The 17,334-nt window shown below is 41.6% G+C and overlaps 1 protein-coding gene across 12 annotated transcripts in view; it reads left to right on the forward strand.

Annotated features, from left to right (window-relative positions):
- The window catches only part of LOC134352946 (ETS-related transcription factor Elf-1-like), a 314,459-nt gene that overhangs the window by 157,368 nt on the left and 139,757 nt on the right, over positions 1–17,334 (forward strand). The window contains exon 1 of one of the 12 annotated variants that reach the window (XM_063060621.1): positions 15,962–16,304. The exons of the other annotated variants lie outside the window; for them this stretch is intronic. The gene's annotated coding sequence lies outside the window, so the exon portion shown is untranslated. Of the gene's footprint in view, positions 1–15,961; positions 16,305–17,334 lie in introns of those variants that run through there. 12 annotated transcript variants of the gene reach the window in all.

A 17,334-nucleotide genomic window follows, 5' to 3' on the forward strand; every position in this document is an offset into this window, starting at 1 on the left:
CATGACCATGAAGCCTTGCGTGGGCAACTGTGTGCGCATGTGTGACGTGCGTGTATGTGAGGTGCGCATCAGCATGCGTGCCGATTTTTTTCCCACAAATCAGTTTTGACTTAATCTTCCCGACTACACTGTACATACATTATTTCTACTTTATATAGGCTGTGTATTTATCATATCATTCCTGCTTTTACTATATGTTAGAGTTATTTTAGGTTTTATGTGTTATTTGGCATGATTTGGTAGGTTATTTTTTGGGTCTGGGAACGCTCAAAAATTTTTCCCATATAAGTTAATGATAATTGCTTCTTCGCTTACGCCATTTCACCACGAAAGGTTTCATAAGAACGTTCTACCTTAGCGGAGGAAATACGGGTCAAGGATAGTCCCATATGGGACAAACCAATTTAGCCCAATATACAGGACGTCCCGGCAAATACGGAACAGTTGGCAACCCTATGTTCAAGTTCAACTGTGCGTGACAGGGAATGAGGAAAGGTACAGCTGACTCATATCGTTTCCTCGCAGCCCCGTAGCACATGCTTTTTGCGGCCTGCTGGTTGGGGACCACTAGTCTATCCACTTCCATGGTTACTGCCTGATCTGCTGAGTTCCTTCAGCATTTTGTTTGTGTTGCTTGTGATCAAAAAATAAATACTGCAGTTGTTATAAAGTCAAAGTCATTGAGTCATAGAGATGGATAGAAATACTCCCTTGGCCTATCAAATCCACGCCAACCATCAACTATTTACATAGATTCCATATTTTTATCATCCCTATATTCTCATTAATCCCCCTCCCTCACCAGTTTCTACACCTCACTACACATTATGGGTAACTTGGGTAATTTACAGTGGCCATCCCACATTTCTTAAGAATATGGGAGGAAAGTGAATTACATGGAGGAAATCTAAATGGTTGCAAGAGTGGGAAAACTCTACACAGACAGCACCCGAGGTCAGAACTGCACCCACATCTCTGGCATTACAAGGCAATGGGTCTACTAGCTATGTGAGTGTAACATTCCATGTGTTGGTAATCGAAAATAAACTGATGGATATCCCAGTAGTCTTGCAGCATCTGTGGAGAGAGAAACTGGGTTTGTGATACAAGTTTTCTCCCATTATAGATGCTGCTTGACCAGAATACCTCTTGCATTATAGGGTTTGTATCTATCTTGGAGCTTTAACCCTGTTGATAAATTGTCAGTTCAGCCCCTGGTTTTGACACAGCAGAATTTTTGTTTGTTTGCTATTTATTATTTATTTCTATTGATTGAGATACAACGTGGAATAGGACCTTCTGGCCTTCCGAGCCGCAATGCCCAGCAACCCCCAAATTAACCATAGCCTAATCATGGGACAATTTACAAAGCCCCATTGACTTACCAAATGGTTCATTTTTGGACTGAGAGAGGAAACCAGAGCACCCAGAGGAAACCCACACGGTCATGGGGAGAACGTCAAACTCCTTGCAGGCAGCGGCGGGAATTGAACCCTGTTTGTTGAACAGGTGCTGTTGTTTGAAGAGTCGTGCTAACCTCTATTCGTTGCATTTAGCGGTAAACAAAGTGCACCAGAACTATTGGAGAACTGCTTATTTTTGTGTCAAGATTGCATCTCTTAATTTATCTGTGATTCAAGACTCAAGCCATTGAAGATAGATGCATGAGATGTTATTTCAGTGGGTTCACATGGCTTCTTTAAATGGCTTGCTATTGTTCATCAACTCAAAAGTATTGGACCTTAAGGTGAGTTTTGTTGGAACAGTAACACAAAGAATCACAATATGATATCAATTGTACATCCAATGTCTCTAAAGTAATAGTATGAGTCAGAGGAGTTCCCAATTTGTAGTGTTTCAAATTGAAGCCATAATGTATAATGTAGGTGAGGAGTATTAAATATCTTCCTTGTCATGAGAACACACAAAATGGCAGAGGACTGTTTATTTCTCTCCATAGATGCTGCTTGACCTGCTGATTTCCTCCAGCACTTTGTGTATGTTGCTCAATATTTCCAGCATCTGCCAAATCTCTTCTGTCTCCTCATGACACTTTGGCCTTTTGTTTCACAGCCAAAGAGAGATGAGACACAAAGAAAAGATGAAGAGCTTCTTTTAAGATTGTAACTGGGAGATTAGATAAGGAGGCATCAGTGGTGTATTTGGATTGTCAGAGGGCCTTTGATTAGAAAAGCACAAGAGTTATGCAGTGTACTTATTGCACATGGGATTGAGGATATTATATATTGGCCAGGAATGAAAATTGGTAGTTGACAGAAAGGGGTATATAGATAATTTCTGGTTTGGGAGCTTTGAGTTCTAGGGTGTTTCATGGATCAGTGCTGAGACCCCATTTGTTCACTTTCTACAACTATCATGAGGATAAGAGAACTGGGTGCAATGTACCCAAGATTTCTGATTCTTCAGAGCTGCTGTGGGGCCTCAGGGATATGGAGAGAGACAAAGTGAATGAACGAGGCCAAGGGAGATGAAGTGTAACAAGGTTGAGAAGGCTCAGTATCAATACACTGGCCATTGTTGAAGTGGGCTAGTGTTAGAGTGATCAGGCTTTGGCTCAACAGGCTTTGGTGACAATAGGCAGAGGCTAAGGGTGCTGAGTCATTTATTATTGTTTTTTTTATGTTGAACTTGGCCTGGAGAAGTTGGAGCCGAAGTTATAAACACAAAGGTTTCAGAGAGAAGGCACAGGTTGGAATTATGATGTGGCAATTACTGAAACTTGGTTGAATGAGGGGCAGGAATGGAAGCTTAATGTCCCAGGGTTTTGATGTTTTAGAAAAGATTGTGAGGGAGGTAAAAAGCAGTTATAAAAGATAGAGAAGTACAAACGTGGGGAGGGGGGAGTTGCACTTCTAATCTGGGACAGTATTGCAGCTGCACTCAGAGGTGACATAATGGAGGACTCATCTGCTGAGTCCATATGGGTAGAACTCAAAAATTGGAAGGGTGCAATCACTCCGATAGGATTTACTGCAGAGAAACAGATATGCAGGCAGATTAAGGAAAGATCTAACAACAATAGGGTTGTTGTCATCGGAGCATCAACTTCACTAATATAAACCGGGACCTTCTTAGTGCAAGAGATTTAGATGTGGCATAATTTGTACATCCAGGAGGATTTCTTAATCGATATGTAGATAGTCCAACAATAAGGGGAGCTGTGCTGGATCTGGTGTTGGGTAATGAGTAGGGCCAATTCCACCTACCTCTCAGAGGATGAGCATATAGGCAAGAGTAACCACAACTCCTTAAGTTTTAAGTTAGGTACAGATAAGGGTAAGTATGAACCTTGTGGGAGAGTATTAAACTGGAGCAGAAAAAACTATGAGAGCATTAGGCAGAAAGTAGGGAGAGTTAACTGGGCAACAGCTGCTTTTGGGCAAGTCCACATCCAACATGAGGAGGGTGTGCAGAGTTCAGGACAGGTACATTCCAGTCAGAAGGAAGGACAAAGATGGCAAGACAGGTGAACCTTAGATTTTGAGGGAGGTGATGAATTCAAGTGTGAAGGGACGGTATACTGTAAAGAACAAGATCCTTAACAGTGTTGAGCAGCTGAGGGATCTTGGGATCCAAGTTCATAGCTGTCTGGAAGTGGCTACACAGGCTGATAAGGTGGTTAAGAAGGCATTTGGCATGCGTGCCTTTGTTAGTCGAGGTATTGAGTTCAAAAGTCAGTAGTTATGTTGCAGCTTTCTAAAACTCTAGTTCCGCTGTATCTGGAGTATTGCACAGAGTTATGGTTGCCCCATTATAGGAAAGATGTCAAGGCTTTCGAGAGGTGCTGAACAGGTTTACCAGGGTGATACCATATTAGAAGGTGTGTGCTATAACGAGAGGTTGGCCAAACTTGCTTTGTTTTCCCTGGAGTGGCAGAGGCTGAGGGGAGATCTGATGGAGGTTTATAAGATTATCAGTGGCATAGATAGAGTAGACAGAGAGTATCTTTTTCCCAGGGATGAAATGTCTATAACTAGAGGGCATGTATTTAAGGTGAGAGGGGGAAATTTCAAAGGAGGTCTGAGGGGCAAGTTTCTTATACGGACAGTGTTGGGTGCCTGGAATGTGTTGCCTGGGGTGGTGGTAGAGGCAAGGGGATTAGGTTAGTTGGCTATTTGATTGCTAAGTTATTTGGTTTGGCACAAGATTGTGGGCTGTACAGCCTGTTCCTGTACTGTACCTATCCTTTTCCTATGTTCCATATTCTAACATATTCAGGACAGAGATCAACCGATTTTTGGATAATAAGGGAATAAATGGTTGTGCAGGAAAGATGTACTGAGCTAAAAGATGATCTTACTGAACGTTGAAACAGTCACGAGAGACCCATAAGGCCTAACCCTGCTCCTATAGTGTTCTCATGAAAATGAGGCAATAATTTACAACAAAGGGAAACAATGGCATTCATTAATCGATAAAACTTAAGTATTAACATTGAAGACGTGAACTGGGATAAGGCAACAGCAGGTCATTGACATGAGATACGCATTTTCCCATTGACATTCAGGTAGGTGTTGAATACATTCCTCCCAGGTGAGAAACACCTCACCTGCATATCTGCTGGGGTTGTCTATTGTGTACGGTACTCCCGATGCGGCCTCCTGTACATTGGTGAGACCCATCATAAATTGGGGCCCATTTTGTCAAGCACCTCTGCTCTAATCACCGCAAGCGGAACTTCCCGGTGGCCAGACAAATTAAATCCATTTCCCATTCCCATTCCGATATATCAGACCATGGACTCCTCTTGTGCCGAGATGAGGCCACCCTCAGGGTGGAGAAGCAACACCTTATATTGTGTCAGGGTCACCTCTATCCTGATGGTATGAATATCAGTTTCTCCTTCTGGTAAAATAAATTCTGCCCCCCCCCCCCACCCTCCTCTATTTCCCACTCTGACCTTTCACCTCTTATTACCTGCCTATCACTTCCCCCTGGGACCCCTCTTCCTTCCGTTTCTCTTGTGGTCTATCTATCTGGCCTCCATCCCTTCCCCCGCCCCCCATTTTCTTGTTCTGGCTTCTTTTTCCCTTCATTCTCGGTCCCGAAGAAGGATCTTGGCCCAAAATGTCGACTGTTTATTCACTTGCATTGATGCTTGACCTGTTGAGTTCCTCCAGCATTTTGTGTGTGTTGCATTGTGCATTCGTTTGATTTTTGTATTATAGACTGATCTAGTGGGAGCCCAATATTATCTGTCTAACCCCTAGGCTGATTTAAAAATAAAATACTGCAGATACTCATCATGCCAGGCAGCATTATGGATAAGAAAGCCATCAATATTTCAATTTTGTCACCTTCCAGCATGAACTATGAAAAGTTAGAATAGCAATGTGTGTTAAGTTGCAGAAACAGGGATGGGATTGAGAGCAAGAGGATCTGAGTGACATAGGTAGTGGTGGTGCATGCTAAGGCTTGTTATTTACTGTTAAACTGGAGTCTGATGTTCTATATAAAGATCTGAAAAGCAAAAATAATTAACCCTGATTGCCTTAACCTTGCTTGGTTTAGCATCACAAGTACAGAGCTCAGTACCACAAATTTCTGTACTGAGGAAACCTCAACCTACTGACTTGGAGGCAAAGTAATATTAACGAGGTTGATATTTCAAGTAAACTGTAGTTCAAGAGGTTTGGGGTTCTTCACTTATTCCTGTTCCTGAAGGATGTGTATTTGTGCCGATGGATGTGTCCATTTCTTCCCTTTTCACTGTCTAGATATTGAAATAACACTAACAGCAGAATAGGCCAGGTGAAGTCTGTTCAATTATCACTGTCCTGCACCTTGTGGCCTTATCCCAAAGTATTGCAAAAATTGTAATTCTGTCCCATAATTAATTTGCATCCTAGTATCTTCAGTTCAGTCTCAATTTTTCATCTACACACAAAATATTCTGCAGGTGGTGGGGTCAAAGCAACACTCACAACACGCTGGAGGAACTCAGCAGGTCGGGCAGCATCCGTGGAAACGTTGACGAAGGGTTCCGGCCCGAAACGTTGACTGATCATTTCCACGGATGCTGCCCGACCTGCTGAGTTCCTCCAGCATGTTGTGAGTGTCCATTTTTCATCTCTTTCCTCGTCACTACTTCTACATGTGGGAAGAGTTCACACACAAATGAAATAGCTGCTCCTCGATGCCACACTCAAAAGGCATGAAACTACTTCTCCAAATTTGTGGAGACCAATGAGAATGTAGTTGCAGGTCAGGCAGCATCTACGAAGGGGAAGAGTCAGTCAGCATTATGGATTGACAGTTGGAACATCAACTGTCTAATACCCTCTAGTGAAGCTACGTGACCTGCTAGTTCCTCCAGCATCCTTGTTTGTCATTTTCCCAAATTTGTGTTCTTCTTAGAAATTCTATTTATTCATAAAAATCTTGTGTGACACTAGAACTTGCATGTGCAAGAGCAAGAGAAACAGGACTAAAACAGGACTGTCTTTGGTGGCCAGGATCCTGGTTGAATTTAAGCCGGAGTTTGAAAGGTTCTTGATTACTGAGGGCATGAAAGGTTATGGGGAGAAGGAGGAGAATGGGGTTGAGAGGGAAATGGATCAATCATGATGAAATGGCAGAGCAGACATGTTGGGCCAAATGGCCTATTTCTGCCGCTATATCTAATGGTCGAATTCAAAGCCAAAATGGCTTCATAGCTAAACAGTCTACGGTCATATGTGACAAGTTGGGTCTGGTCCCATCATGGAGGCAACCTGAATGTAAAACTGCTAAAGGCAATGAAGAAAAAATGGTAATTGGTTTACTACTTCAATTTGAGTTTAATTGTCAATCAACCATACATAAATACTCATGTATACAGCCAAACAAGACAGTGTTACTCTGGGGTCAAAACGCATTACAAACAGTCACACACAGCACAAAGCACACACAATATAGCAAACATAAATGGTATCACAATCATGCAATAAAAGAATCCAAAACTCATGCAATCAACCTACGGTTGATCACAGTAGAGCTTGTCTTCCGCTGAACAAACATGGCAGGATAGGTGGGGTGCAGCACCAACTCCAGCCTGGACGTGTGCCTGATCACCCCGGTGGAGTGCACCGACTCCGATGCCTCTCTCAGGAGCCACTGCGGCTTGAGGCTTAGTCCTTGCATATACAAGTATGTACAGAATATCAGTGAAACACAGTCACACAAAAAATATATGTACTTAGTCCAGACCCTCCAGTCCATTGAAATCTTCAGCTGACCACAATAGAGCCAAGATGCCAAAACAATAAGAGTTAAAAATGCCAAGATACATTGAAAAGCTTTGGTTTTCATTCCATCCAGATAAATGGTTCCAAGCTTAGGCACATCAAGGTAGTACAATAGAGAAAACAATAATAGAATTCAGAATCAGTATTAAATGGTGTTCTAGTTATGATCTTGGTCTGTTAATCTAAATAATTTGAGCTCAAATCCCATTTGGGCAGTTTGAGAATTTGTATTCAGCTTCAAAAATAAAATGCTTCAGTACTATTGTACTATTACTTTGCACTATATTTTGCAACTTGTAGTAACTTTCATGTCTTGCACTAAACTGTTGCCTCAAACACCAAACTGCATGACACATGTCCGTGATAATAATTCAGATTCTGACTCTGAGGTGGCGCTGACACTGTCCAATTGACTTAAAACTCTAGCTGGTCTGTCTTTGAGAAAAAGAGGCCTGTTGCTTCAGATGTCCATCTGGTTTGGTATAAATATTGTTCCAATTACAAACCAATTTGTGTTTGAATTGACTCAGCAAATCAGTCACTAACAGGATAGCATCAGTTCAAGATGGATGCCCACCACTCTGTCCGTGGAGAAACTAGACTTGGGCAATAATGCCCTTGCTTGTGAGAGACAAGGTCATCCTGAGGGATCTCTGGAAAGGAGTTTTCTCTCTCCTTGTGCACATATATAAGCAGCTGAAAGTACACTGTTTTTCTTGGCATTCTTGTCAAAATTTCTTAATGATTAAATATCTTCGGTCACAATACAGATACAGTACATTTTTTAATAACTGGATTATATTTACAGCCTCAAATGCTTTACTTCCCCATTTTGAAATTGACAGCAAGACACAGATCAGGGGAAATAACATTTTTATGCAGCTTTTCATAACTACAATCAGAATTCTAAAGATCTTTACAGTCAAGGAAATAGTTTTGATGTATGATCACTATTGCAGTAAAAGAAAGGTGTCAATTAGTACATACACAAATTCCCTCACTAATGATAGAGTACTGGACTAGGAAAAAGCAGATTTTTACCATGGGAGATTGAAAAGCAATATTAGTGGAACACTCCTGTATTTGAAAGTGTGAGAAATGATCTTACCCTTGTATTTCAGTTGACTGAACTATTCATTTTTCCACATGTTTACTGCCTAACCCACTGAGTTCCTCAAGCATTTTGAGTGTGTTGATCCAGATTTACAGCATCTGCAGGGTCTTTTGTGGCTCCATACTGCATCACAGAATCTTCTGTGTCCGCGTCAGAAGAAGATAGAACCTTGTGGTGAGGAAGGCAAATGCAATGTAAGCATTCATTTCAAGAGTACTAGAGCATAAAAGCAAGGATGTAATGCTGAGACTTTATAAAGCCACTGGCTAGGCTGCACCTGGAGTAGTGTGAGCAGTTTTGGGCTCCTTATCTGAGAAAGGACGTGCTGGCATTGGAGAAGGTCAAGAGGAGGTTCACAAGAATGATTCCGAGAATGAAAGGGTTTATGCATGAGGAAGATTTGATGGCTCTAGCCAGTACTCACTGGAATTTGGAATAACTGAGAGAGATCTCATTTAGGCTTATTGAATAATGAAAGGCCTAGGTAGAGTGAAAGTGGAGAGGATGTTTCTGATAGTGGGGAAATCTAAGACCAGAGGGCACAGCCTCAGAATAGAAGGGAGTCCCTTTGGAACAGAGATGGGGAGGAATTTCTTAATCCCGAGGGTGTTGAATCTGTGGAATTCATTGCTACAGACAGCTATGGAGGCCAAGAAACTGGGTATACTTAAAGTGGAGGTTGACAGGTGCAGAGCTCTGTCAGTATTAGGGTAAAATGTCAGCTTGAAGAACCAGGAACACGTTCTGGAGAATCAAAACTAAGCATTTAAACAATGAATATAGATGATATCACTTGGCTCCAGAGTCTGTATCATTCTTTTTTAGAAAGGGAATCAATAAGTAGAAAGAATGAATGATTTATTAAAGGAGATTGCATTCCATTCCTATGGTGTATTGGATTTGATTATATGTGTTATTTGAACTGATCCTCAGGGAAATGTTTAAAAAGGGCAGCAAGGTCAAGCTAGGGAATTACCAGCCGATCAGTCTGACATCATAGTGTGGGTTATTGGAGGGAATTTTGAGGGACAAGATCTACCAGAATTTGGATAAGCAGAGTCTAGAAGCTGGCATCTATCTCATTTGCTTGGGTCGTAGCCCCAGGCTGAACCAGCAATCAAACAGCATGAGTGTTTCTGAATTCAAAAACTATTAATAATTAAGACAACATTTGAAATATTAAAAAGATAAAAAAAACAAAATATATGAATAATTTAAATTATTCAAATAAAAATGGCAGTTACCTTAAACCTAGCCTTCTCCCTTGTAGCACCAGAGTCCAGCGTGAGAATGAGAGTGCTGCTGTTTTACTAAATGACCTTCAGTTACTCACCCAGACTACCCCAACGCCAACTTGCAAACCCATGACCTCAACCACCAAGAAGGGTAAAGGCAGCAGGTGCAAGGCACAAGTTCCCCTCCAAATCACACAGCAACCTATTATGGAAATATATCACAGTCTAAATTATACCCAGCAGTATTGCAGAAGCTCCTTCTTGAGAAAGGCTGCAATATTTTAAGCAGTGGGCTCCCCACCATCTTCTCAAAGGCAATTGGGAATGGGCAGTAAATGCCAGTTCTCCCAATGATGCCAATCCTGAGAAATGAATTGAAAAGTTCTGAATTTCGACATGATTGCACATTTGTAAAAAGTCCCAAACATTACAGTCATGGAATTTCCAGGACATTAATGCACAGCTTGTTTCAAGGTAGAAGTTCAGTTCTGCTACAAGTATTACTATATATGAATGTTGAAATACTTTCTTTATTAGCTGTCTCTGTTACTGATAAAGGCTCTGTTTTAAAAAAAAATCCAGGAATGCAGTATGATTAGCAAAGTTTGGATGTTCCAAATTTCTGGATTTCTAATGAGCATTGATTAAAGGGGTGAACTGGCAAGAAATAGCAAGGCAATGTTAGGTTGTGCTTGGGTAAACTCAGTGGCTTGGGTTTTGGTATACAATTTGTAATCCATTTTAGCAATCATTTTACTAAAAATATGATTGATCAACATTAAATTATTGGTGACAATTGGTGGTGGACTGGAGCCAACACAGCACAGGCTTGGAGCACAAGACAGTTCTGTGATGAAGCAACTGTTTGCCAGCTACACTGAGCAAGCTGGGATAGGATAGAGTTAAATTTCAAATTCAGTTTTGATGAGAAGGCATTACCCAACTTTGTGAAAAACTAATAGATCATTGCCATTGTGAAATACATTTAATTAGATATGTTTGAAAGGTGAGATTATTATAGATCAATTGTTAATTTTCAATTATTCAGCAGAGAAACAGACATTCTCTTCATATATCAGTGATGTTTGAAAGACATACAATACTGTGCAAAGGCTTGGGCACATATATATGGCTAGAGGGCCTAAGGTTTTTGCACTGTGCTGTATTTGTCAACATGGGTGGAGCGGAGTGCGAGCTTGTAACTCTGATGGGAGCAAAGGGTGTTGGGAATGGCGAGGGTGGAGCGCTGAGGGAGGGATGTGGGACAGGTGGCAGAGAAGAAGGGCTAGGAGCAGGTGGTAGCATGGGTGCAGGCACACCCAGCTCTGAGACACTGGGCAAGCCATTAGATTCCAAACAATTGATCATTACAGAATGTCTTTCTGGTGCTTCTTGCTCCCCCCCCCCTCTCTTCACCCCCCCCTTTACCCCCCCCTTCACCCTCTCTCTCTTCACCCCCTCTCTCTTCACGCCCCCTCTCTTCCTCCCTCTCCCCCCTCTTCCCCACTCTCTTTTCCCCTCTTTTCCCCCCTCTCTTCTCCCCCTCCCCCTCTCCCCCCTCTCTTCACCCTCCCTCTCTTCACCCTCCCTCTCTTCACCCTCCCTCTCTTCACCCCCACTCTCTTCACCCCCACTCTCTTCACCCCCACTCTCTTCCCTCCCTCTCTTTTCCCTCTCTCTCTCTTCCCTCCTTCTCTCTTCACCCCCATTGTCCCTTACCCCCTGCTCCCTTCCCCTTTTTCCAACAGTGATTCCCCTCTTACTGCCTGTTTCCCACTCTCAGTCCACAATGAACATCCATTTCAGAATCAGGTTTATCATCACTCAAATATGCCATAGAATTTGTTTCTATTTTTGTGGCAGCAGTACTATGCAATACATTAAATTCATGATGTACTGTGCAAAAGTCTAATATACTCTATCTATTTATATGTGCCTAAGGCTTTTACACAGTACCGTAGGTCTTAAAATTATGAACAGGGATACTTGCTGGAGGGCTTAACTTTAAGATGTTAGTCTAAAGTTTCAGAACATGTATGAGGAGCTACTTTCCAAAGGGAAGGAAATGAGGAAAGGCTCATGAAATGAATTGATCAAAAGTTGGTATAGTATTTTCATCAGAATAGCCTCCATTGTATGCTAAAAGCATAAGAAATAGAAACAGACTAGCAGTCCATTGAGATCCTCCACCCAACAAAGTGATGGCTGAACTTTTAATCCATCATTTTCCTGCACTATCCCCATATTCCCTTACACGATTAATAGGTGTTGATTTCTGTTTTTGAATGCAAAGCTGATTGTGCTCCCATACCTCTGCAGTGTAGAGATGTCCAATAATTACCAGGAGCAGCATGAAGAATCTTCACTCATCTCATTCCTAAGTGGCCTTATTCTGACATTGTGACTCCTAGTCTAAGATACACAGCCACCGGAAGCATCCTTGCTAGATCTATCCTGTTGAGCTCTTTAAGAGTTGTGGCAAATATTAGATAAATAAGTCCAGAGGAAGGTAGTGTTATGGGTTGTGCTTTTGGGAATATTCAATTCAACAACTTTGTATATAATGTCATATAAAAAGGATATGCATTTTACTAACTTTATGGCCAAATAAGGATGAACATAGTTTGCATTGCTGAAGATATTATCTTGGAGTTTCTGATGTATATTGGAGTATATCCCTCACTCTTTCATTTCCAAGAGTGTTTGAATGGTCATTTCAAAGTTAACTGGGGTTCTCTCATCGCTGACGTTTTCTTTAAGATGCTGAATTTCCAACTTTCAGTCTTGATTTGTTGCTTTAATTTATACCACACAGTTGACTTTGCACATTTTACACTGCCCAGATCTTCCTTTCTCACCTCCATTCAGGGCCCCAAACAATCCTTCCAGATGAGGCAACACTTCACCTGCAAATATGTCTACTGTATCCGGTGCACCCAATTTGACCCCTCTGCATTGGTGAGACCTGGCCTAGACTGGGGGACCGCTCTGTCAAGCACGTCCGCTCAATCTGCAAAAAGCGGAATTTCCCAATGGCCAGCCATTTTAATTCCTATCCCCATGCCTGTTCCAACATATCAGAGTCTATGGCCTGCCATGATGAAGCCACTCGCAGGTTGGAGGAGCAACACCTAATATTCCGTTTAGGTATCTCCAAACTGATAGCATGAACATCGATTTCTCCAAGTTCCAGTATTCCCCCGCCCCTTCCCTCTTCTTCAAAGTCGCACTCTGGCCTATTCTTCCTTTTCTCCCATGATCCACTCTCCTCTCCTATCAGATTCCTTCTTCTCCAGCCTTTTGCCTTTTCCACCAATCACCTCCAAGCTTCTTACTTCATACCCACTCCCTGGACCCACCTGGCTTCACCTCTCACCATCTGGCTCGTCCTCCCTTCCCTCCCAGCCAGAATGCCTTATTCTGGCATCTTACCCCTTCCTTTCCAGTCCTGATGAAGACATTCAGCCCAATGTTAGCGGTTTTGAATTGTTTCTCATATGAGTGGTTCATTTCTATGACAAAGATTTGTAGTTATATTATGAGAATTGTGCTTGATTAGAAAACTGATTTCCATACCTGATTTTGTGGGAGTTTGGCTTCTTTCCATAATAAACTGTAGCAAGTTAAGACAATACTGATAATGTTCTACTTATGATGTACTACCCTCCTGTGTTAGAGTTAGGAATATGTCGATAGAAAGAGTAAAAGAGAGTCGGGAGTGGTTATAAGACCACTGGAAAATGATGCTGGAGAGGTAGTAATGGGTGGCAAAGAAATGGTGGGAGAACTGAATAAATATGTTTCATCAGTCTTGGCTGTGGAAGACACAAGCAGTATGCCAGAAATTCTAGAATGTGAGTGGGCAGAAATGAATGTAGTTGCTATTGCTGTGGAGAAGGTGCTTGGGAAGCTGAAAGGTATGAAAGTAAGTTATGAATGAAGTAGTTGAAGAGATTGTGGAGGCATTAGTAACAATCTTTCAAGAATCACTAGGGATGGAGAATTGCAAATGTCACTCCACCCTTTGACAATGGTGGGAAGCAGAAGATAGAATATTATAGGCTGGTTAGTCTGACTTCAGTGGTTGGGAGGATGTTGGAGTTCATTATTTGAGGATAAGGTTTAGGAGTATTTGGAGGCACATGATAAAATAGGCCCAAGCCAGCATGGTTTCCATGAGGGGAAATCTTGCCTGACAAATCTTTTGTAATTCTTTGAGGAAATAACAGGCAGAATAGACAAAGGAGAGTCAATGGATGTTATTTACTTGGATTTTCAGGAGACCATTAACAAGGTGCTGCACATGAGGCTGCTTAACAAGATGGGAGCCCATGGTATTACAGGAAAGATACTAACATGGGTAGAAGACTAGCTGACTGGCAGAAGACAAAGAGTGGGAATAATGAAGGCCTCTACTGGCTGGCTGCTGGTGTCTACTGGTGTTCCACAGGGGCTGGTGTTGGGGCCACTTCTTTTCAAGTTATATGTCAATGATTTGGATGATGGATTTGATGGCATTGTGGCTAAGTTTATGGATGATATTAGGATAAGTGGAGAGGCATATAGAGACAAGGATACAGAAGGATTTAAACAGATTGGGAGAATGGGCAAAGTAGTGGCAGATAGAATATAATGTACAGGTTATCCAGTTTGATAGAAGGAATAAAGGAGTAGACTATTTTCTAAGCAGGGAGAAAATTCATAAATCAAAGGTGCAAAGGGACTTGGAAGTCTTTGTGCAGGATTCCCCACAGGTTAACTTGCAGGTTTGAATTGGTGGGAAGGAAGGCAAAAGCAATTGATAAGGATTAATTTCAAGAGGACTAGAATATAAAAGCAAGGGTGTAATGGTGAAGCTTTATAGGACATTGGTCAGACTGCACTTGGAGCATTGTGAGTAGCTTTGAGCCCCCGTCTAAGAAAAGGTGTGCTAGCATTTGAGAACATCCGGGGGGGGTTTCACAAAATTGATTGCAGGAATGAAAGGGTTAATATTTGAAGCGTGTTTGATAGCTCTGGGCCTTTACTTGCTAGAGTTGAGAAGAATGAGTGAATTCGTAGAGGGTCTTTCCTATAGTGGGGGAGTCTAGGACCAGCGTGCACAACCTCAGAATATAGGGATGTCCATTTATAACAGAGATGAGAAGGGATTTCTATAGCCAGTAGGTTGTAAATCTATGGAATTCATTGCCACAGATGGCTGTGGAGGCCAAGTCATTGAGTACACTAAGTGAAGGTTGTTAGGTTCTTGATTTGTCAGGACATAAAAGGTTATGAGGAGAAGGGGCTTAAGAGGGATAATATGTCAGCCATGGTGGAATAGTGGAGCAAACGTAATGGGTCGAATGACCTAATTCTGTTTCTATGTCTTATGGTCTTATGTTCTTATGATAGATTGAAAGCCAGCTGGAGCTGAGTATCAACTTCACTAAAATTACCATTCACCAAACTGCTGGACTTTATTCCTTGGGAGTACAGTTACAGGGAACTCTGTGCTTGGTGCAATGAGAGGGTTCTCTCTGTGAGGAAAGAGAAGCACATCTGCAAAATGGTGTACATTATGTTGTATTGTGCGGCACTACCATCATGCTAATTGAGATGGACTCAAACCTGACATCTCAAAACTGGGCAACCCCGAGCTACTGTGAACCATCAGCACATGAAACTTCTGGCATGATGTTTCTCAAGTTCATGGCCTCTGAGTATCAGACCAAATGATACATGGTTGATACATCTACAGCAAGAGAGCTTATTGCTTCAGTGGCTTCCATATGTAATGAAAGAGAATTCAAAGTAAACTTATTATCAAAGTACGTATATGGCACCATATACTACCCTGTGACTCATTTTCTTATGGGCTATCACAATAAATACAAAGAAATGCAGTAGAATTAATGAAAAAATGCACATGGCAGAGATAGACAAACAATGTGCAATAGATAACAAACTATGCAAAAACAACAGAAAAACAATAATAATAAATAAATAAGCAATAAATATTGAGAACACAATTTGTAGAGTCCTTAAAAGTGAATTCATGGTTGTGAAATCAGTAAGTATTGGCGTGAGTGAAGTTATTCCCTCTGGTAGGTAAGGCAATAACATCAGTCAGGATTTAATCTGCGACACTGGATCTTAATGCATAATGACATGTAGCTGTGATCTATAATCCAATGTGGACCAAAAATTAACATGCTTGTGAAATGTGGCTGCTTTTGCATAATTCTTCAGGTGGTTAGTAAGACCAGTCCCAAATCAAGCCTCCATTGCAAATGGTGTTAGTAACACATCTTGGACTGTGCTGGGTTTGTTGCCAGTTGCATGTGATTTGTTTCAGATGGTTTTGTGGCCAAAATGAACAACCTGCATTTGAGAGGTTGCCATTGTGACTTTGCTTGAAAATCAGTGAGTTTTGAGAAGCACTCTTCTTTCCCCTTGGGATTTTACTGAGAATCTCAAGTCCATACTTCAGGAACACACTGAAGTCCAGGTAAGTAGTGAGAGGGGTGTATCATCTCACATCTACCCACATCCCACCTGTCCCATCAGATATCTCTTGCCCCATCTGCAAGGGACTGTTGATCTCACATTGGCCTCAATATTCTCCTTAGAACCCATAGAACCAAGGTGAAAGAAAGCCGTGCTTGATCCCAAAGAATATCACATGAAGAATCTGCTGCTGTTTGGGCAATAATAAGTTCGGAAAAGGTATGTCTCAGACACTTAAAGCTTAAAGGCATTATCAGAGTGAAATGACCAGCCTTTTTGTTATGCCTCTTCCAAGAAGGTTTAGCTACAAGGCCCTGTGACTGAAGGGTTTAAGTTAATATTGGAATATGATCCTATTGTGGCACCCATTCATCCCATCACTAGGCAACTAGGGATGGGCAATATATGTTGGCTTACCTGTGACGCCCACATCCCACAAGTGAATAAGTAAAAAAAAAAAATCGATGTACAGTACTTGAAGGAAAATTGCCATTATACGTTAGTCTCCAAGTCATGATGAAATGCAGATTGATTCCTGGCTGCTATAACTTTCCAAAGACTGAATTAAATATTTTACTGGGCAGCACAATTAAGGTAAACCACTCAAGATGATAGACTCTTCCTCAGTTTACAGCCTTCTGCTGTCGCCAGAGGAAAGTTTGAATGGGCTATGAGCAGAGAGTGGGGTGGCTGTTACAAAGTCCCACCATAAGCTCAATCAGCTGAATTAAATCCTCCTTTGCTGTTAAGATTCTGTGAAGCCTAGAACATGACTTTGTAATGGAGGGTGTTGGGCTGCTTATGGCTGTGCCCCTGGGTTATGCAACATCTGCCTAATGATTAAAGGAGCACTGAAGCTTGAGAAACTTTTAACACTCATTCAGCATGGAAACAAATAGCTGGTATTCCTTTACCTTATCACTTTTTTAGTTCATTACATATGCATTCATTGGCTCCCAAGAATCCACTATGATCTGAAATGATGCACAAAACTATATTGTGACTTCTGCCAAATCCTCCTGCAAATTTGAAACTATGAAATAGGCCTTAAACATTAGACAGGTGCCCAGCTTCAACATGAGGATGATATGAGCTTATCCAGTCTGTGCCACAGTGCAAGGGTTGATCTTCTAGCAGATAAACTTTCTTTAGATAATTAATCAAATGTTCACCTTTTGCCCTATTTCACTGCTGTCAATGTCTTCCAAGCCAGTTCTCCATCACCCTGACCATTGACACTGCTCTATGT

This window comes from Mobula hypostoma, chromosome 10 (assembly GCF_963921235.1).
Source record: "Mobula hypostoma chromosome 10, sMobHyp1.1, whole genome shotgun sequence".
NCBI lineage: Eukaryota > Metazoa > Chordata > Chondrichthyes > Myliobatiformes > Myliobatidae > Mobula > Mobula hypostoma.